Source organism: Amia ocellicauda, chromosome 15 (assembly GCF_036373705.1).
Source record: "Amia ocellicauda isolate fAmiCal2 chromosome 15, fAmiCal2.hap1, whole genome shotgun sequence".
Lineage (NCBI taxonomy): Eukaryota > Metazoa > Chordata > Actinopteri > Amiiformes > Amiidae > Amia > Amia ocellicauda.
In genome coordinates, this window is record NC_089864.1 from 2,392,907 (window position 1) to 2,414,875 (window position 21,969).

Below are 21,969 nucleotides of genomic sequence, written 5' to 3' on the forward strand. Positions count from 1 at the left end.
GAAGGAAGCAACCTGACGCTCACTGTATCCCTCTGCCAGTAAAGCCAGAATTGAACCCTTGCTTTCCTGACTCAAAACTTTCCTTTTCAACTCTTTTGGCATGGTTGTAAATTATTTTTTTATTCCAATTACTTTTGAGGTACTACTAGCACTGGTCCTATTGCAAGAGGATAGTGATGACCACAACAGTGGTTTTAATACTTTTCCTCGTTAATGAAGATTTGGTTCAGGTGATCACCTAATCAGGAATTCAACAGACACTGGAATGGAATGGCTGCCATACATGTAGAGATGCGGATTTACGAAAAATGTGCAGTGGTCTCTCAGTTTTAGTATGTATAAATATATAAAAATATTGCGTCACCGGCACAGCCCCAGCTCGTGAATTTTGCCCCCCCTCACCCATACAGGACCCAGAGACAGACCTGTGGAGAGAGAGACCCCATTAGTGCTGCTGCCCCTCACACTCGATACCTTCCCCCTCTGGGACAATTACCAAACCACAGCCCCCCCACAGGTCTCAGAGGTTTAGTCTTCTCTTCTGCACAGAGAGACAGTCAGTGCACTGACACAGACACACCAGAGCACATCAACACACATCTCTTATGATTATGGACTCTCTCACACACACAGCAGGTCATTGTGGAAGTACTGAAGCGCTTACACTGATCTTGTCTGCAGATAACGGCACAATACAGGCGTGTGGACGTGGGGTAATACTGAATTGTACACATTATACACTGGGTGAGGTTTGCTGCCAGTGATGGTAAGGACTGCCCCTCTGCTGTTCTCCTCCCCACCCCCTGGTCCTTCTCCTCTGTCCCACTCCTGATACGAGTTTGTACTTCAGTCCCAGACTCGAATAACTCGCTTCCCAAATCCTACACAAGACCAGCACAGTGAAACAGAAATACTCCTGAGTGCTGGTGTGTGAGGCGCCCTGTCCCTCAATGGCGCCGCGCATCCCTGCAGCCCCGCCGCCTCTCGCAGCCTCTCCTGCAGCCTCCACACCGCACTGCGCATGCCCGGACGCGTCCGCCACTGGAAACGTGGCATGAGCGGCACTGTGACGCCCCACGAAATACGACCTCCTGATTGGCTGCTGGAGTCAAGTGTTATCGACCAATAGCGGTTCTAGAAAAGTATCCTCGGCTGAGCAAGACCGTTATGTATTTTTCGTGCAGAAAAGCCTGTCTGCCTGCAGCACATGAAGTGCGTTAATGAAACAATCATGATAACGGGTCACAATGAGTTGACTAAACGGTGTTTTTCAGCGAATCATATATACATTATTTCATGATTTGCGCTGGATTACCTGCACCCGCCCCAGCGCTCTTGTTTTGCACAGATTTATCCCCACCCTGTTTTCATCTGGCATCGAAAATGTAATTATATTTTAATCTCAATAACGTAATTTTAATGTCAAAATACAGTTACGTATACAAAATACAACATGACTATGCATAACCGTCAAAAGACATAATGCAACAAATTTAATATAACTGACAGCATAGCACCATGCACAGCATTATAGCTACAGTAAGGACATTTATTGTTTTATTGTTTAAAGTATTTTACATTCAAAAAAATGTAAAACATACACAATTTTAATACTCGATTAAAACTGTTTAAATCCATTTCTAAACTCATTTAAAAACTTTTTAAGCCCTAAAGTGTTTGAAGAAAAAAGGAAATCGCAAATAAATTCTAAGTGAATGTATGCATTAAAGCATAAAAACGATTCAATTCGTGAACAAATGGCAAACTGCCAAAACAACAAAATTGAACAAAACAGTCAAATGCATCAGATCAATCAAAACGTATCTTTACATACCTAGACACTCTACTCTTCTGTGACTCCACACTGTTCCGAAAGTAACCACGTCACAGAGCATGACGTCGTCCCTCCACCGCCCTATAAAAACCCCGCCCACAAGCCCCGCCCACGCTGGCACCGAGGCGCCCCATTGGTCGGCGCTCTGCGCACTAGAGACGCGATGATCAGAGTAGAGAATAGATAGAGAGCTTCACGGCACTTTTGTATGTAAAGAGTTACGCCATCTTGACTAGGATTAGTGCTATGTACGATTCAGCATTCAGGGAGCAGTAACTGTAAATCATTTCCCAAGAAAGGCTTCACAATAATTTGTTACGTGGCCAATCACCTGCAGAAGACACTTGTCAGTAATTTTGTATGCGGCCAATCACCTTCCTCATTTATAAAACTAAGGCAAAAGAAAAAACGAAGAGGAGGGAGGAAACTCCTATTGTGATTCTTTTTTCGAAGAATTGGCGTTGATGTTTGTAAATGGTAGCTAGTGTTGAGGTCGTTAACCGGGAGATGCTCTATTCCATTCACCTAAAAATGTCATAATGTATATTTTTCAAATGATGTGACTATTTTGCCACATATTCAGATTCTAAATCAGTCCTGTAACACTACAACCAAATGAATTAAAGGATGCCATGCGTACATATTCAACGCTAATTGGGATTGAAATTGAAACTATTTCGTCTTCATGTAGAATAACTGAATTTCATAACTTTATGTGATTTGTTGATAGTGAGAACTAATTACTGACATTTTCTCTGTATATTTTTGACAGCAACCAGTTGTGTGTGTTCACAGTACTACACACACACTGACAGGCAATACTACATGAAGTGACACTGTGTGTCACTACACACTACCTGTGTGAAATGAATGATTCTCCCCCCCACCTTTTTTCTTGTATGTTGTTAAGCGAGGGGCTCATCAGGTTCCAGCCTGTTCTCGCTGATGAATGAAACTATCAGGCAGAAACACGCCTATGATCAGATGATGGGCATCATTGATCAATAGCTCTAGATCTAGTCCTGGATCTAATCAGACTTCAGTCAGAGGTAGTGACTCTGGTGGGGATGATGTAAACACAGCTGGTAGTGATCTAATGACAATGATAAATACATGATGAGAGATCACTTATCTGTGAAAAGCTATTCCTTGTTTGCCAGTGGCGTGGTGTTTAGCGCTGCTGCCTCACAGCTCTGGGATCCCATGTTTGAGTCCTGGGTTCGGGGGCCTGTCTGTGTGGAGTTTGCATGTTTTCCCTGTGTCTGTGTGGGTTTCACTGGGCACTCTGGTTATCTCCCACCATCCAAGGACATGTGGGTTAGGTTGATTGGTCTCTTGCCCTGTGTGTCTCTGTGTGTTGCCCAGCGATGGACTGGCGTCCCGTCCTGGGTGTATTCCTGCCTTGCGCCCTATGCCTGCTGGGTTCGGCTCTGGCTTCTCCGTGACCCTCACCAGGATAAGCGGTTTCAAAGATTTATGGATATTCCTCGTTTGCTAGTTTCATGTTTCGCCTATTTGTGCACCCAGTGTTGTGGCATTTTGAGATAATACTCGAAGTCAAAGATTCAGATGATTACTGTTTGCCAGTGTGGCGATGACTGGGCTGACCTCCCCAATATGGCGGCCACATTACTCTCCCTCACACCTCTACCATCGAAGGATGGGAAGATTATATGAATAAGAGGCCCTGGATTCCCTACAGTAGGATTTCTAGCATTATATCATAGAATCCAGTGCAGGTGACAGGCAAGCTATGAACAACATGAAAAGCTCTGAGGCTATCAGTAGCTGCACAGTAGCAAAGACAAGGTACAGCAGCAGCAAACCCTCGCCCACTCCTCCCTCCTCAGCACCATGACCTGATGGGGTGCAGGATTACCATGGATCGCTGCAGGGGTGTGAGGCTGCAAAAAGGTTAAGAACCACTTTCTAATGGTTACAATTAATCTTCATTGCAGATGTGATGGAGTTATCTTAACCCTGTGAGCAGTAAACACCTACCGACCAGTACGTTAGAGTGCTGTGGTCCTCAGGGAGTTACACATACTGGTACGTGCTGTCCGCTGCCTCGCAGACAGTCTGCAAGCTCACGGCTGCGGGCAAAGAGCACCGAGGCGACTGTGACGTCAGTCACGACTGGATGGATGGTTAGCACTGAAAGCCGAATGATCTGTGAGGGGGTCCAGCCACCCTTTATCACAGGGCTTGCTGCAGTGTTTGCCACTTTTTATATCTTCAACCTACAGTACCAAGATGAGGCGGCTCAGACACGGGAGTTCATTCAGAGGTAAGGCCTCCGGAATATATATTCCTAAAATGGGATTCCAAACTAACCTGAATATGAATATAACCTGAATATAACTTTATAAGTTTTATTGTGCTCATGACTTTGACATAAATCTGATGCCATACCTGAAGAGTAATTTTACTTTAAAAAAGGTACTTCCTACTAAAATGTAAATTTTATTCAAAGGATTTATTGTTTTGAACTAAAATACCATTCAAGTGATACTGCTTTAATAATCAGTTGTAATTTCATGTTACATTCTGTGAGTTCTTGCATTCCCCGATCTCAGGCTTGTTTGTTTTAGGTGCTTCATTGGGATTAACCCAGAGGGGAACAAAGGCCGGCCGTAAAAAGATAATGTCCAAAAAAACAGGCAAGATGGTCCAAAAGAAAACGTAGACAGTAAATCAACATGTTGTCACTCTATTAAAAAACCTGATGGATTTTGAGTGGCACTTCATTAAGGTTAGTGTGTCTCTTCGTGTTTGAAATGTTTCTCTGCCCTCCAATCGTTTCGTTTTTCATCCTCTCTCTCTCGTCTATATCTCATGCAGTAAGCAGTCAGCTGGGACACCCGTTTACCAATCAACAAACTGAAGCCATTCATTTTGATATTAATGTATAATTTTTTTGGTTTTGTTTTATTGAACAAAAGGCATAGTTTACATTGGCAAGAGACAGGCCATTTTAATAATTTTATTTTTTAACTTTAAAGTGACAATGATTTATCTTTGTTTCAAAAATATATTACCGCATACATTGCTACCTTTTAATATACACTCACCTAAAGGATTATTAGGAACACCATACTAATACTGTGTTTGACCCCCTTTCGCCTTCAGAACTGCCTTAATTCTACGTGGCATTGATTCAACAAGGTGCTGAAAGCATTCTTTAGAAATGTTGGCCCATATTGATAGGATAGCATATTGCAGTTGATGGAGATTTGTGGGATGCACATCCAGGGCACGAAGCTCCCGTTCCACCACATCCCAAAGATGCTCTATTGGGTTGAGATCTGGTGACTGTGGGGGCCAGTTTAGTACAGTGAACTCATTGTCATGTTCAAGAAACCAATTTGAAATGATTCGACCTTTGTGACATGGTGCATTATCCTGCTGGAAGTAGCCATCAGAGGATGGGTACATGGTGGTCATAAACGGATGGACATGGTCAGAAACAACGCTCAGGTAGGCCGTGGCATTTAAACGATGCCCAATTGGCACTAAGGGGCCTAAAGTGTGCCAAGAAAACATCCCCCACACCATTACACCACCACCACCAGCCTGCACAGTGGTAACAAGGCATGATGGATCCATGTTCTCATTCTGTTTACGCCAAATTCTGACTCTACCATCTGAATGTCTCAACAGAAATCGAGACTCATCAGACCAGGCAACATTTTTCCAGTCTTCAACTGTCCAATTTTGGTGAGCTTGTGCAAATTGTAGCCTCTTTTTCCTATTTGTAGTGGAGATGAGTGGTACCCGGTGGGGTCTTCTGCTGTTGTAGCCCATCCGCCTCAAGGTTGTACGTGTTGTGGCTTCACAAATGCTTTGCTGCATACCTCGGTTGTAACGAGTGGTTATTTCAGTCAAAGTTGCTCTTCTATCAGCTTGACTCAGTCGGCCCATTCTCCTCTGACCTCTAGCATCAACAAGGCATTTTCGCCCACAGGACTGCCGCATACTGGATATATGTTCCATGCAATAAAAATGTCACTTGCCTTATCCTCTCCTGTATTAGGTGTTTTAGTGGTTATGCATTTTTAAGACGGCAGAACTGATCATTTTTAAATCTCAATTCTGGATCACAGAGGTTAACAACACATTGTTATTTACAGTAAATGTATAAAAAGTACTGCGAATTGCAGACATTTTAATACAAAGAAAACCTTTAAGTAGTTTACAGTAAACTACATTATGACATTTTCAATTTCAATTTCAATTTATTTTTCTTACAATTTTCTAGTCAAAGTACTAGTCAAAATACAACTTTAAAATGTATTGGATAAAGATTTAAAGAGTTATGATCATTAATTGTATATGTATTAAAAGTACAGATATTTTTAGCGAGTTCCCATCACTTACACTGCATATCAGGTGTAAATTGTAATACCTTTTTGTAAGTTGACGATTCTGCTTGTATAGCAGGAGGCCCTTCCATCCCGACCTTTTGTGGGCAATTCTAAAAGGGTTTTAGTGATTTATTTTCCTGGTCTGGGCTCCCATGAGCCCATGCATCTGGTGTCTGTTTTAGTGCCGGCTATGGTTTCTTTTACTACAGCTGGACTGTCCTCCGTATGAGTTACTATGCAGCACGATAAACGCCTTCACACTAACAATCCAGAAACACGACTTCATTTCCAAAGGACCATTAATGAAACAGCGTGAAACTGAAAAACAAGACAACAGTGTCTGCATAAGAAACAATGAAATCTGTCCTAAAGTAAAGACTGGATGCATCAGTATCTGAATCAATGAAAGATAATTCACAGCCCTTGGTAAAATCTGAATATACTTGTTCATATAGCTACACTGAAAGATGACCAGATACTTTGTTTTCTTTCAAGACAAGAGGCCAAACAAACACACATCATATAAAACAACTTAATAAACCTATAAATACATGAATGCTTCAGTTCAAATCTGTGCGCATGTGTGCGTCACTATCAGTGTTGGCGCTGCATTATCTTTTTTTTTTTTTTTCTTATATGTATTTTTTTAACTTGATAATAATCTTAAATTAAAAAAAACCTCGAAAAGAATTGACTGCGTCGAGGCCTCGTTCTATCAGCCCTCAGAGCACAGGACCTCAGCGTCTCACACACACCACAGCACTTGGCATAGCACAGCATAATTAATTAATTTAACATAAATATGATTATCATATGAAACCTATATCATCACAAGAAAAGTCATACATTGAAGTTTTTCAATTTTTTCCATAAAAAGTTTATTTTTGGAATTAATACAGAAATGTGATTAGCAAAGAAACCTAAGTTACACAGTTCATTTTTATACTCAAAACAATGTTGTTTTCAAAATTAACCCGGCTTATAAAAACGTATATACAATCATATATACGAATTCCCAGATTTTTTTTTTTTTTTTAATTCATGTTTCAAAAAACAAATGCTTACAAATAACTGTTCAAGAGATATCAATTTTGAAAGGAGCACATCCGCGTAGCCCCGCAAAATTACACTGCAAAGCTAAAACGCAACAAAATTGGGCTGCAATGAAATACAAAAGCATTCTCAATTGTACTCATTATTTCTGTTGTCATTATTACTACAGTAATATTTAATCATAACAAGAATATCTAAATTGCGCATTTTCATTCTCGTGATAAACGTCTGCCCCCCCTTCCCAATCACTATCATAACTGTGTACAATACTGAACAATGTGCCCAATTAAGTTTACAATACAAAAACATGCTTGATTAAGTTTTATAGTTCTCAGAAAGAGTAAAATGTTAAAAACATCCTCCTCTTAGAGACAGGGTTTTGTTTTACCCCCAAAAAACTAAATGTTTTAAAAGCTTTTTGATTGGTTAACACTCACAAGAAACCTCTGCTATTGGTTAAGAAATAATAAAGCAAAAACGTGTGCTTAACATGTTGTGAAACTCATCAATATCCAGTCCTGAACATTGGCAATGATCAGCACATGAACCCAATGCACAGTGTTGAGCACAGTCCTATATGTTGGTGTGTACAGTACGGGTGTCAGGTTAACCCGAAAACGTAATCTATTATTGAGCCAGCAATATGTAATAGATTCATTAAAATATATTTATTTAGAGTTACTTTTGTTTGACATACAATACAAAATAATGACCCAGTCAGAAGTCAAACTAAAACAAAATAAGTAACTTACTGTGTGTTGTCCTTATGAAGTGTCCAACTAGATCACATAATTGTAAAGGTCCAAAAATAATCAAATTATGTACAGCATATCCAATCCAGTGTCCATTCAAACAGGCGTATTTTAAATGTTTGCCAGGAATACAAGCTCTGGATCCAGGGCTGCAGGAATTTCAGATGATGCAAAGTTCTTAACTTGATTGATCAGGATATGCTAAAGGGGTAAAACCGCTGAAGCTGTGGGGTATTTGTCTGTTGATAATGCAGAGGTTGCCCTTTTGAATGGCTTCAGAGTGTCAACAACCATCCATTCATTAGTGGTTAACTCCAGATGAGAGCTTTTCATTCCCCAAAGATTACAACGGCCACTGCAGCCGTCCCGTCATCTTCCGCCAGCTCCACTGCTGAAGAGTTGGTTGGATCGCACTTAGTATGGATCCTGAGCTTCCCACCGTCGCTCTCAGGAATAAGGAGAAGTTTAATTTGTCTATTCATGGCTTTGTTCTGCTATTCTGAAGTAGAAGCACTGTAGAACTACACAAATACAAAGTAAATGTAATATTAACAAATACACAACACAAATAGAATAAAAAAAGATTTAAAAGAACAAATTACATTGCTAATTGTTTTCATAAGTGTTATAAATTTAAAATAGTGTTTCAGTGTTGTTGTTGTTATTAAGTGTTACAAACATGTGCTTTTCAGTGACGTTGTGTGTGGAGGTTCTGTGCCAAAAATAACTACATATTGACTTTGTGCAGCTTTAAAGATGGTCAGTTCGGAGAAGTTTCACTATTCACTTTAGAAACAATTCTATCCCGTCAATTGGTCACAAACTTTTCCTCACCAGTGACAATTCATCAACAATAAGGTCACCGACAAAAGATTGTGATCAACAAGTTTTCTGTAAGAAATCACTACTTAAGCTGTGCTAACAACAAATAGTGCAATAATAAGTAACAGATTTCCACAGATTCTGTGCAGAATGACGAAAGTCTGCTCCTTGTTGCACCCCATGTACACACACACTCGCTAAAGTTTTCGAAACCTCAATGAATGAGATTTGTCACATGAAAAAAAAAAAAAGACAGAAACCGGTCAGCCTGAGCGGAGGGGGCGGGGCTGCACGTAGCATACTTTGAAATGCGTGATATTTTTGAAACAGGCGTTCGGTGGAGCTTCAATGCATGAGACTTCAGAGAGATGTATACAAACACACACTTCCTATCATAACAATTATAAATCTGTGTGACTGGACTTTCAGTCTGTGTTGTTCTCATGTTGACTAACATGAGGAGGACAGACAGATAAATCCCTAAATAACTCACAGGTCCAGTGAGAAGTACAGGTACCTTGTCAACTGATGCGCTGGGTGGCTTCAGAGTCCTACTCTGTATGTCTGAGCTGGGGACCGGCACTGAAGAGGGGGGGGCCTGTGGAGCGAGAGACCCCATTAGATACAGACACACCAGAGCACATCAACACACATCTCTTATGATTATGGACACTCTCACAATCATGAGCCACACTGCGGCTCCGCTGGGTCTCTGATCAAAGAAACACAGACAGCGCAGATACAAACACGGGCCCACTGTGCGTCTGCTGTACACAAGGCACAGAAACGCTAATACATGCAATGGAAACATGGCTGTAACCTGGATTCACAGCCTCTTATTCACTCAGTCTGCTTCTGCCTCATAGTTAGGGCTGTCAGTCAATTCAAATATTTGATCGGTCAATCAATGGGCATCAGTTGATTAATCAGTAGATTAAATCGAGCACTTATTAACAGTCTTTAAGTGCTTGTGCCACACAGTAATACTTAAATACTAGGTATTGATCTTACAATATAACACTGAACAGGAATGGTTAAAAATAAATATATATATATATACACTCACCTAAAGGATTATTAGGAACACCTGTTCAATTTCTCATTAATGCAATTATCTAACCAACCAATCACATGGCAGTTGCTTCAATGCATTTAGGGGTGTGGTCCTGGTCAAGACAATCTCCTGAACTCCAAACTGAATGTCTGAATGGGAAAGAAAGGTGATTTAAGCAATTTTGAGCGTGGCATGGTTGTTGGTGCCAGACGGGCCGGTCTGAGTATTTCACAATCTGCTCAGTTACTGGGATTTTCACGCACAACCATTTCTAGGGTTTACAAAGAATGGTGTGAAAAGGGAAAAACATCCAGTATGCGGCAGTCCTGTGGGCGAAAATGCCTTGTTGATGCTAGAGGTCAGAGGAGAATGGGCCGACTGATTCAAGCTGATAGAAGAGCAACTTTGACTGAAATAACCACTCGTTACAACCGAGGTATGCAGCAAAGCATCTGTGAAGCCACAACACGTACAACCTTGAGGCGGATGGGCTACAACAGCAGAAGACCCCACCGGGTACCACTCATCTCCACTACAAATAGGAAAAAGAGGCTACAATTTGCACAAGCTCACCAAAATTGGACAGTTGAAGATTGGAAAAATGTTGCCTGGTCTGATGAGTCTCGATTTCTGTTGAGACATTCAGATGGTAGAGTCAGAATTTGGCGTAAACAGAATGAGAACATGGATCCATCATGCCTTGTTACCACTGTGCAGGCTGGTGGTGGTGGTGTAATGGTGTGGGGGATGTTTTCTTGGCACACTTTAGGCCCCTTAGTGCCAATTGGGCATCGTTTAAATGCCACGGCCTACCTGAGCATTGTTTCTGACCATGTCCATCCCTTTATGACCACCATGTACCCATCCTCTGATGGCTACTTCCAGCAGGATAATGCACCATGTCACAAAGGTCGAATCATTTCAAATTGGTTTCTTGAACATGACAATGAGTTCACTGTACTAAACTGGCCCCCACAGTCACCAGATCTCAACCCAATAGAGCATCTTTGGGATGTGGTGGAACGGGAGCTTCGTGCCCTGGATGTGCATCCCACAAATCTCCATCAACTGCAAGATGCTATCCTATCAATATGGGCCAACATTTCTAAAGAATGCTTTCAGCACCTTGTTGAATCAATGCCACGTAGAATTAAGGCAGTTCTGAAGGCGAAAGGGGGTCAAACACAGTATTAGTATGGTGTTCCTAATAATCCTTTAGGTGAGTGTGTATATATATATATATATATATATATATATATATATATACACAAACATACATACACTAAATAATTATAATTAGAAAACTAAATTATAACTGCTTCAGTAAACTGATGTTTTGGTCACAATTGATACCATAAACTACTCACATTGCTTGCAAAGGAAACAGAAAACCTTGACTTTGTCTTCAATGTTTCCTTATGAATTCAGTTTGAATTCAATAATCTAGCATCTAAGCAGGGCAATATTTGTCTTGTGTATTTAATAAGCCTAATCAGCAGCCTAAACTGCAGCTACTCTTCCTGGGGTCCACACAAAACCTAACACATAACCAACAAAAGAAAAGACATTTACAGACATGACAAGAATTAAAATAAAAGCACAAGATCCTGTCCTGCATACGCCACCTAATTATTTATACATATTTTACTTGTTTACATTAAATATACAATCAATAGTTACAGGTTCTTCGATGCACAACAAGAGCCAGAGCCAGCAGCCATGAAGTGTTGCTTCACTCGTTTCACTGTGTGCATTAGTAATATGAACTGGAAGTGAGATGCACTCCACTATGACTCGATCCAACACTGTGCGTTGCATTCGCTGTGTTCTAGATGTTGGAACTGTGTGGAGACCTCTGCTGCAGGTCTGGTGGGGTGTGTGTGTGTATTAGAGCCCAGTGTGACTCGACTATACAAACACTTAAGGATTTTCAATACATTAATACCTAGTGTCACCCGGTCGATGTCTCCCGTCACCTCCTTACTCCTTCTCCAGGACTGGCAATTTGTGGATGGGGGGTGGGCAGGGGGGATGGGGATGGTTCTAAGGCTGGACCAGGAAACGGTAAACACTGGCGATTTAAAATTATATTAAGAATTTTTTTTTTTTTTATATATTATACACACACACCGATCAGCCATAACATTATGACTACCTGCCTAATATTTTCTCCGGTGACTGCAGGGTGGGGGTTGCTGACGGAGATTTCTCCAGCAAAAGCGGGGTGGGGGGTGCCGACGGAGATTGCTCCAGTGAGAGTGGGGTGGGGCTGCCTGATCTGCACCAACGCAGCCCCATACGCCATAAACTGCGATGCACTGTGTGTTCTGACACCTTTCTATCAGAACCAGCATTCACTTTTTCAGCAATATGAGCTACAGTAGCTCCTCTGTTGGATCGGACCACACGGGCCAGCCTTCGCTCCCCACGTGCATCAATGAGCCTTGGCCGCCCATGACCCTGTCGCCGGTTCACCGCTTTTCCTTCCTTGGACCACTTTTGATAGGTACTGACCACTGCAGACCGGGAACACCCCACAAGAGCTGCAGTTTTGGAGATGCTCTCACCCAGTCGTCTAGCCATCACAATTTGGCCCTTGTCAAAGTCGCTCAGATCCTTACGCTTGCCCATTTTTCCTGCTTCTAACACAAAATGTTCACTTGCTGCCTAATACATCCCACCCACTGACATGATAACGAGATTATCAGTGTTTTTCACTTCACCTGTCAGTGGTCATAATGTTATGGCTGATCGAGAATTTTGAGGAAAATAATGAATTTAATCCATTATGGAATAAGGCTGTAACATAACAAAATGTGGAAAAAGTGAAGCGCTGTGAATAGTTTCCAGATGCACTGTATATAGACACTAAAACGGTCACCGGCACAGCCCCAGCTGGGGATTTTAGGCTCCCCCCCAACTGTGCAGGACCCAGAGACAGACCTGTGGAGAGAGAGACCCCATTAGTGCTGCTGCCCCTCACACTCGATACCTTCCCCCCCTGGGACAATTACCAAACCACAGCCCCCCCACAGGGCTCAGAGGTTTAGTCTTCTCTTCTGCACAGAGAGACAGTCAGTGCACTGACACAGACACACCAGAGCACATCAACACACATCTCTTATGATTATGGACTCTCTCACACACACAGCAGGTCATTGCGGAAGTACCGAAGCGCTTACACTGATCTTGTCTGCAGATAACGGCACAATACAGGCGTGTGGACGTGGGGTAATACTGAATTGTACACATTATACACTGGGTGAGGTTTGCTGCCAGTGATGGTAAGGACTGCCCCTCTGCTGTTCTCCTCCCCACCCCCTGGTCCTTCTCCTCTGTCCCACTCCTGATACGAGTTTGTACATTCAGTCCCAGACTCGAATAACTCGCTTCCCAAATCCTACACAAGACCAGCACAGTGAAACAGAAATACTCCTGAGTGCTGGTGTGTGAGGCGCCCTGTCCCTCAATGGCGCCGCGCATCCCTGCAGCCCCGCCGCCTCTCGCAGCCTCTCCTGCAGCCTCCACACCGCACTGCGCATGCCCGGACGCGTCCGCCACTGGAAACGTGGCATGAGCGGCACTGTGACGCCCCACGAAATACGACCTCCTGATTGGCTGCTGGAGTCTGTACAGATGTCAGTCAAGTATTATCGACCAATAGCGGTTCTAGAAAAGTATCCTCGGCTGAGCAAGACCGTTATGTATTTTTCGTGCAGAAAAGCCTGTCTGCCTGCAGCACATGAAGTGCGTTAATGAAACAATCATGATAACGGGTCACAATGAGTTGACTAAACGGTGTTTTTCAGCGAATCATATATACATTATTTCATGGTGTGCGCTCTTGTCCTGCACATTTCTCCCCAGTTTCCACAAATCGCACTGATTAACCTATAAAACCCCTCAAAACTGAATTTCACTTTCACACGCCTGGAGGGTACAACGGGCATCGAAAATGTAATTATAATTATAATCTCAATAACGTAATTTTAATGTAAATAATACAGTTACGTATACATAATACAACGACATGACTTATGCATAACCGTCAAAAGACATAATGCAAACACTAAAATATAACTGACAGCATAGCACCGTGCACAGCATTATACCTAATATAGACACGATGTTTCTCTTCACATACCTCGATAATGTCTTATTTAGTGTCTAAAGACAAACTCACCGGCGAAGCACAACACATAAAATGGCGTCGTCTCTCCACCGCCGTATAAAAACCACTCCGACCAGCCCCGCCCACCCAGGCAGCGAGGCGCCCCATTGGTCGGCGCTCTGCGCACCACAGATATACAACACATAGAGAGGCTCACGGCACTGTTGCATGCAAAGACGACGCCATCTTGACTAGGACTAGTGCTCTGTACGATTCAGGATTCAGGATTCAGGGAGCAGTAGCTGTCAATCATGTTTTATGCAGCCAAATCATGTCCCAGGTGTAACCGGTGCGGTTAATTGAGTTAACTGGTGCTCATTGTTAGAGGTAGCTGGGGCAGGTAACTTAGCTAATGGGTTCCCACGGGTAATGGATATATACATTAACTTGCGCGTCACGCTAGGACCTTTACTAACACCAGTGCGCCTGCGCGCTTTTCTGTTCGCGCTAAGGGATGTTTGTTTTAATATGTCTATTTGTGTTAATGTACGGATTCATATTCGCTAGCTAATTATTGTCATGATCACTGTATTATAATGGGGCTGTGATGCACCGGCACGGCCATGCAGTCGAGCTGCTGAGGTGTCGTCGTGTCCCTATGCTGGCAGTTTAAATGTCTTGTATCTTTCAAGAGTCCGCTGCTGTTTCGACGTGTCTTCACTGTTTTCCTGTGTGTTGTGGGGGAAGCCAGAAGTAGCCCGCTCTAGTAATGGCCTCTTCTAGTGGACAAGGGATGGGTTGTGCTTTTCTAATGTGGTTTAAGTGTGTGCGCAGAGACACGGACAGCGCCACGTGTAAGGTGTTACTGTGGGGGCTGAAGCGAGTGTTGGTCGCCCCCTGGTGGTGATTGTCAGATTGTGTTTTATTCTGTATGAAATCCATTGTTACTCCTGTCTTTTAATTCACGCCTCTGCACTGGGGATCAGGCCTTGGTTAGAAGTACTTCTCAGGCTGAAATGCCCAAAGTGGTGTAGTTGACTGATCCATTACTGGGCAGAAGAGAATCTGTCTCGCCAGTCTGGCCTCGTATGGTTACATTTATTCCACAGGAGAGGCTTCACAATCATTATGTGGCCAATCACCTGTAGAAGATCCTTGACTATTGACATCATCGTTGATCATGTGGTGAACCGAGGCCTTACTATGGCAGAGGCTGCCAGAATAGTTCAACTGTCAATTCTATCATCCAAACTTTTCACCAAGGAAACCAGTAAGTCTGGAGGACTTACCATTACATTTACAGTGAAGGGGATGTCCTACTGAGAGACTGAGGGACCTGAACCTTTTCACCCTGGAACATAGAAGACTACATGGGGACTTGATCCAAGTCTTCAAAATCATGAAAGGCATCGACCACATCAAACCAGAGGAGCTTTTCCAGATCAGCAGGGACACACGCACCCGGGGACACAAATGGAAACTGGGCTTCAAGGCATTCAAAACGGAAAACGGGAGACCCTTCTTTACACAGAGAGGCATCACAATCTGGAATAAACTACCCAGTGGTGTGGTAGAAACTGAAAGTTTGGGAACTTTTAAAAATAGACTGGATAGGATCCTTGGATCACTTAGACATTAATGAACACCAAACGAGCACGATGGGTCGAATGGCCTCCTCTCGTTTGTAAACTTTCTTATGTTCTTATGTTCTAAGTACATTTTTGTTGATGAAGCGGGCTTTAACCTGGCCAAAACTCGTCGCCGTGGATGGAACCTCATCGGCCAACGGGCCACTGTCAAAGTGCCTGGTGTGGAAGGAAAGTTAGAAATTCTCTCTCATACCTGTTTTACTCTCTTGTGTACTTAAGAAAGATAAGGTCAAGCCAGGAGGACAGGCCAGAAGGAAGCTTGATTTCTGTTTGTTATTTACAATGAGAATCTTGGAGACAATGTCAAACAGTATGATTGAAGTGCCTGCTCCCTAATCCATGTGTTGACCTATGAACTCTGTCCTATAATGATATATATTCTGCTTAGCTAACTTTTAAGATGACATAGTAATGACTTTCTGATTGTAACCAGATCTTTGATTTTGTGTATAAAAGCCTCTGACTTTTAAAATGAAGGCAGAGCGACTTTGGGATCTTCTAGATTCACTGTTCCTCTCCATGCTGCAGCTAACGTTCCGACCTGATTAAGGATTGTTCTTCTTCCACATTACAAAACGTGGAGGAAACCTCTCTGTGTGTGCAGCTATCTCTGAAGATGGTGTGGTAGGATATAGGCCATTACTTGGCTCCTACAACACTGCACATCTCATTGAGTTTCTCAATGAAATTGAGCTGGCCTGTCAAGGTGAAGGGGTCACCTATGTAATTGTGTGGGACAATGTCAGGTTCTATCATGCAGAGGTGGTTCAAGCATGGTTTCAGGCCCATCCCTGATTCATGACCCTCTACCTGCCTCATACTCTCCTCAAACCTATTGAGGAATTGTTTTCAGCATGGAGGTGGAGAGTCTATGATCTCGCGCCACCCTTTCAGGCCATGGATGAGGCATGTACATCAGTATAGACCAATGTCAAGCATGGATTCGCCATGCCAAAAGGTTTTTCCCAAGGTCCATGAACCGTGACATTCATTGTGATGTGGATGAGAATCTATGGCCAAATGCTCAAGACAGTCTTGATTAATGTAATATTTTATTTAACTGTGTACATTTGATTTTACCTATGTATACCCAATTGTATCTGAAAAATAAAAACAAATTTGCCCAAATGATTGTAGAGAATGTCTTCATTGATCACAACTTGATTACACATAGGATAGATATTATGGAAATGGTTGATTCTGTAAATGTTGGGTAATGTAAGTGTATTGCCTAATGTGAAAACTGTAATCTGTCTTTTACAGTACTGTAGCATATTACTTTACGCACGTCTAAGGACGATTTGAAACGGGTCTCGTTTATTGGATTCAGTGGTAGTTAAAATGACTAAACTGAAAATATATCATTCTGTTTTGGTGATGTGAAAGAACTGAATTAACCTAAATTGAAGGTAGTGCCTTCATTGGCTTCATGTGGCCTCGCTCCACAAACAAACACTCTTACGGACATGTCTTGTGTTCGGTTTGGAGTTCCTTCATCTCGCTCCCCCTCAGTCCTGATTCCACAGTTCAGAGCTCGCTCTCTCTCTCTCTCTCTCTCTCTCTCTTTTTCTCTCTCTCTCTCTCTCTCTCTCTCTCTCTCTCTCTCTCTCTCTCTCAGCGAGGGGGTCTGTGACCTGGGTCAGGTGGTCTGTGGGGGCATGTCCTCTGCCCAGGGCCCAATAGCACTCTAGATGGTTTTGTGTATTGATTTGTTCGGCCCAGTGCTCGATGTAGCTGGTGTGGGGGGACTGTCTCCTGCCCCAGCTGCTCAGCAGCTCAGTGCTGTCGGTGTGGCTCTGGGCACAGAGCCTCAGGACCAGCTGGCCGAGGGCACAGTGTTTCAGGTGCAGCCAGAATTGCTGGGCTCTCCTCTGCACAGCAGCAGCTGCCCCAGCTCGGCTCGGCAGCCTTGTTGGGGGGGCTCCTCTGGAGCTTCAGCGCATTCCTGCAGAGCTCCGCATACAGGGCTTCTGTGGGGCTCCTCTCCCATTATTATTATTATTATTATTAGTAGTAGTAGTAGTAGTAGTAATATTATTTATATATATATTTATATATATATATATATATATATATATATATATATATATATATATATAGTTGCACGTGTGTGAGTCTGGGCCAGGCCTCAGACCTCACTGCCACACCGCAGGCAGGGCAGGATCATACTGTCAAGGAGCTTCATCCACACCGGCATCGAGGGGTTCAGGGAGCTGACTCTCTCCCTGATGGCACAGGGGGCCCTGTGTGTTTGTCAGCGAGGGTCTCCAGAGCCAGGGTGAGACTCCCTGAGGGGTTGATCAGTGGGTCCAGGCAGGTGCAGCTTGCTGTGCTCTACTTTGGTGCTGTTTAGAGTGAACCTGTATTTTCTGTTTTGGACTCTGGCTTTTCTCTGGAAGGTCATTGTGTGGGTGACAGGAGCACCAGGGCGTCAGCGTACAGGAGGCACTGGGTCTGGGTGTCGTCCAGCGTCACTCCAGCCCAGGCCGTGCTGCGGCTCTGTGGCCCGCTGGGTGGTGTAGAGGCACACTACATAAACACACATGAATCACATTCACACGACTGAGATAATGAAATCCACACTACAGACTCATGACTTAAGTGAGCGAAGTCTGCTTTAATACAGGCAAAAGAGAAGAGAAAAAGATACACAAACAAAGTAAGCAGAGCATAACGTGATATAATAAGAACAGACATGGCCACAATGGCAACTTTTTGGGTTGCTCCATCAGGTCATCATTAAAACTTGGTTTACTGCTTGGAAAATGTGTAATTGTTTTTAAGGGTTTCCACCAGCTTGTCTGCTTTCGGGATTTATTTTGCCCAGATATTGCGGGCAAGGGCTACTATTATGGCATTACAAGTCATTGTTATTATTATATTTCTCAGCAGATGCCTGTATCCAGGGAGACTTACAATTATTACAATAGATCACATTATTTTACCATACAATGACCCATTCATACAGCTGGGTTTGTACTGGAGCAATCTACCCACATTAGTTAAAGTGCAATTTGTCGATTTGTCATTTTGCCTAATTGTGAATTCAATGACTATAACTCGGGAGGCTGCACAGCAGGGATATCTAAGGCAGAGCAGTAGAATTACAACTGAACAAAAACAAGTCACAGAAAACACAGTCATGACTTCCTGGACAGCAGAAAATCTACCAGATTGGTCTTCCCCACGGCAGATGTTATTAAGTCAACCCAGTGTTAGCGTTTCACGCTCTTGCTCCTTGATCATAACAATACTAGTGTTACTGAGCCCATGGCTGCGGGGAAAAACAGCCAAGATTATATTCTACTAATGTACTAAATGAATAAAGAAAGGCTGCTACCTGTGCTTTAAATATACATGTATACAACCTTATATTTAACTATTAACACATAGGTGTTATTTGAAAGATTTAATCTTTGCGATAATACTGAAAAAGACAAACATTAAAATATATATATATATATACACCAGCTTATCAATACTGAACTTTCTGAACTGAAGAGGTATTTAAATTCTATCTGTATGCACTGTTTTGTGCAGAGGTTAATTAACAGCCTCACCGCTATCTCTGTGCAGTGGGCTGTACATGATGACAGCACCCCTAGTGGCAGAATCTGGACCCAGTGCCAGGTCTGCCTGTATAGATACAGTGCCTCCAGATTAATTCACACCCCTAAAGAGGCAACGCTAGTAACATCACAGTGTAACATTTATACACTTTTTCAGCAGGACACCTTATCCAATCTGTACATCTTTTTTATATGTTGTTCCTGTTCATTCAGGTGTATGGATTAATCTGGAGGGCACAGTATATACACACACATCTATAATGTTGAAAACTATATGTATGGTAGTGCTTTGTAAACTGTGTGTCCAGAACTGCAAAATTATGCTTCATTTATGGCCCTGTGTCCAATAGCCTACTGTTCAACCATAAAATATACTAAAAGAAATAAGAGGTATATAACGTATGAAAGAGCAGCAGAGAAAGCGTTGTGTGTCCCTTAGTATAATAATGCCCGTTTACACGACAACAAGCACACACAGCACAGCTAGTAGCATCACAGGCAGGAGGCAGGGTCCATAGTGGCCTTGGGTCCCAGCGTCGCCTGAGGAAGAGAGGAAGACAAACGGACAGAGAGAAAGGACATGTCAGAGAGTCTGGGGTTGGGGGACGGGAATCAGGTCTGTATTGGATGGTATTTAAAACAGTGTTGTCAATCAAGCTTATATCACCCCTCCTTCACTTTATACATGCAGTGCAGCACAATAGAGGAGATGGATTGATGGATTATTAGCCGTGACGCTCTTACCCTCCACGCTGACATTCACAGAGCTGATGGTCTCCCCCCCCTCAGAGAGCAGCACGAGGTAGTTTCCCTGGTCAGCTTTTCTCATCTCCCGCAGGGTCAGAGAGCCGCTCTGCACTGACACTCTGTGCTCGTACCCGGGGCCAGGGCGGCTCGCTGCGCCCCTCTCCACAGCGCACACTGAGACAGAGGCTCCCTCTCCTGCAGCAGCAAACAGCACCTCCACTGGCTCTGCAGTGAACAGGGGGAGGGAGAGGGCGGCTCCAGACCGCAGGGTGAGGTTTGCAGTGTGAGCTGAGAGGGACAGAGAGAGACAATGGGATGTTTCAGATCTTACTGGACATTCATAGACCCTGCAGGTACTGAGCACCGTGCTCGGCTGTGCTCGGCCGTACTGGGAGTTACTGGGGGTGGTCAGAGCCAACCCCACCATCACCAGATCCAAACAGCCTTCTCTCAGACACGCCTCTGAGCCCCCCCATGACAACAGATCAAAGTGTCACTTAGATTAAAGAATATGTTGTGTGTAAACTTATGTAAGCATCGTCAACTAATGACAAATATCTTTAGCCTTTCCTGTTGAATTGGCAAATAATTCCTAACCTTTAGTGCACATTAACTGTATGGGCTAATATTACTGTCAGTCCTTGGAGAACAAACGAAATGTGAACAAAATACAAATGTGCATCTGTGACTCATCAGTAACTACAGGCACACAGTTGGGCATCTATACCGGCTGTACAATCTTCCTCTTCTCAGAAAACTGGGGCAGATACTCCCTTCTCAGTTGACCTGCTGTCGAAATTGCTCTTGCATTTATTTCATGTTTGTTCAGAAATGCACATGGTTTGGGATTATACTTTTTCAAGGGAATCTTAGCACAAACAGATGCCTCTGTCAAAATGAAAATAATATCTTGTCGGCGTTTATAACTTTCTTTCCCTCATTTTTTTATTGGTTGATGTCGTTTAATAACTGTCAATCTCAGCCTTTTGCTCAGCTTTTGTCTTTTCTTCTGGTGTTAAATGTTGGTTTATTGTTGACTTTCAAGTGTGGTCTAAAGATAAATTACAAGTTTTGTAAAATAGAGTGTACCCATCGGTGTACAGAACACCAGGTGTATAATGTTGTTAAATGTTAATTAAATGTTGTTAATTAAATGCTTCTTGCGATCTTTTGACTCCATGTTTAGGTCTCTTGATGATTCTTTTAACAAATCAATTTACTCAGTTACCATTTATACTAATCATAATCAGTATTTAGGCATCTAATTAGTCAAAGCACAATTTGTTGATTGATTAATGGTTAATGAAATTCCTATCACTGGGGAGGCTGCAGGGACATCTAGGGTTGAGATGCTGAATTCCAATTGAATAAAGTCGCAGAAATCGCAGGGCCCTAACGAAGAGCCCTGATGCACCCAGGCACAGAGCGGGGAGAGCTGTAGCCCAAAAGGGAACCATCACAGACTGAAATGAAAAGTAACAGATCAGATTGAGCCCTTCTGACATACAGACACTTTTTAATACATTTTCTCTCCTGCTTTTAATTAAAAAAAAATTGGAAGAACTGTGGCAAGCTTTAGGCTCTCATGCTGATCTGATTGGGTTAGTCTACCATGCTGATGTGCTCCAGGCCTCTACAGGGAGAGGAGGCTGAAAGACACACAGGACACCTTTAGAGGGCTGTGAAGGGCTTTCCGTTTCTTCCCTGATGATGTCTAATGCTGGGGGACTCTACTGGTGAAGGCAAGAGTAAAATCAGACGCCATTACCTGCGACAGTGAGGTAGACGCTCCCAAGAGTCTTCCAGACATCTCCGTCTTTCTTACACCAGCACTCATACTGGCCTGTGTCAGAGGGCAGGGTGCTGTTCATGGTCAAAGCAAAGTCCCCCCGTCTGACCCGCTCTCTGGGGACCCCGATTCTGTTCTTGAACCTGTGGCTGAGGTAGAGTTCACCGTACGTGGATTCCCACACTAGTGTTTCGGAAACTCTCCACTGGATGTAGAGTTTCTCCT

General features: G+C 43.1%; 1 protein-coding gene across 9 annotated transcripts in view; it reads right to left on the reverse strand.

Moving 5' to 3' along the window:
- Positions 1–14,107, reverse strand: part of LOC136771875 (uncharacterized) — a 31,759-nt gene extending 17,652 nt beyond the window's left edge. For 4 of the 9 annotated variants that reach the window (XR_010822391.1, XR_010822393.1, XR_010822392.1 and 1 more), the window contains exons 1-2: positions 14,024–14,107; positions 11,825–12,822 (exon numbers count right to left, since the gene is read on the reverse strand). The gene's annotated coding sequence lies outside the window, so the exon portion shown is untranslated. Of the gene's footprint in view, positions 1–7,209; positions 8,525–9,318; positions 9,424–9,891; positions 10,510–11,824; positions 12,823–14,023 lie in introns of those variants that run through there. The other 5 variants (XR_010822389.1, XR_010822388.1, XR_010822390.1 and 2 more) reach the window with 5 other exon arrangements.
- Between the last annotated feature and the right edge of the window lie 7,862 nt (positions 14,108–21,969).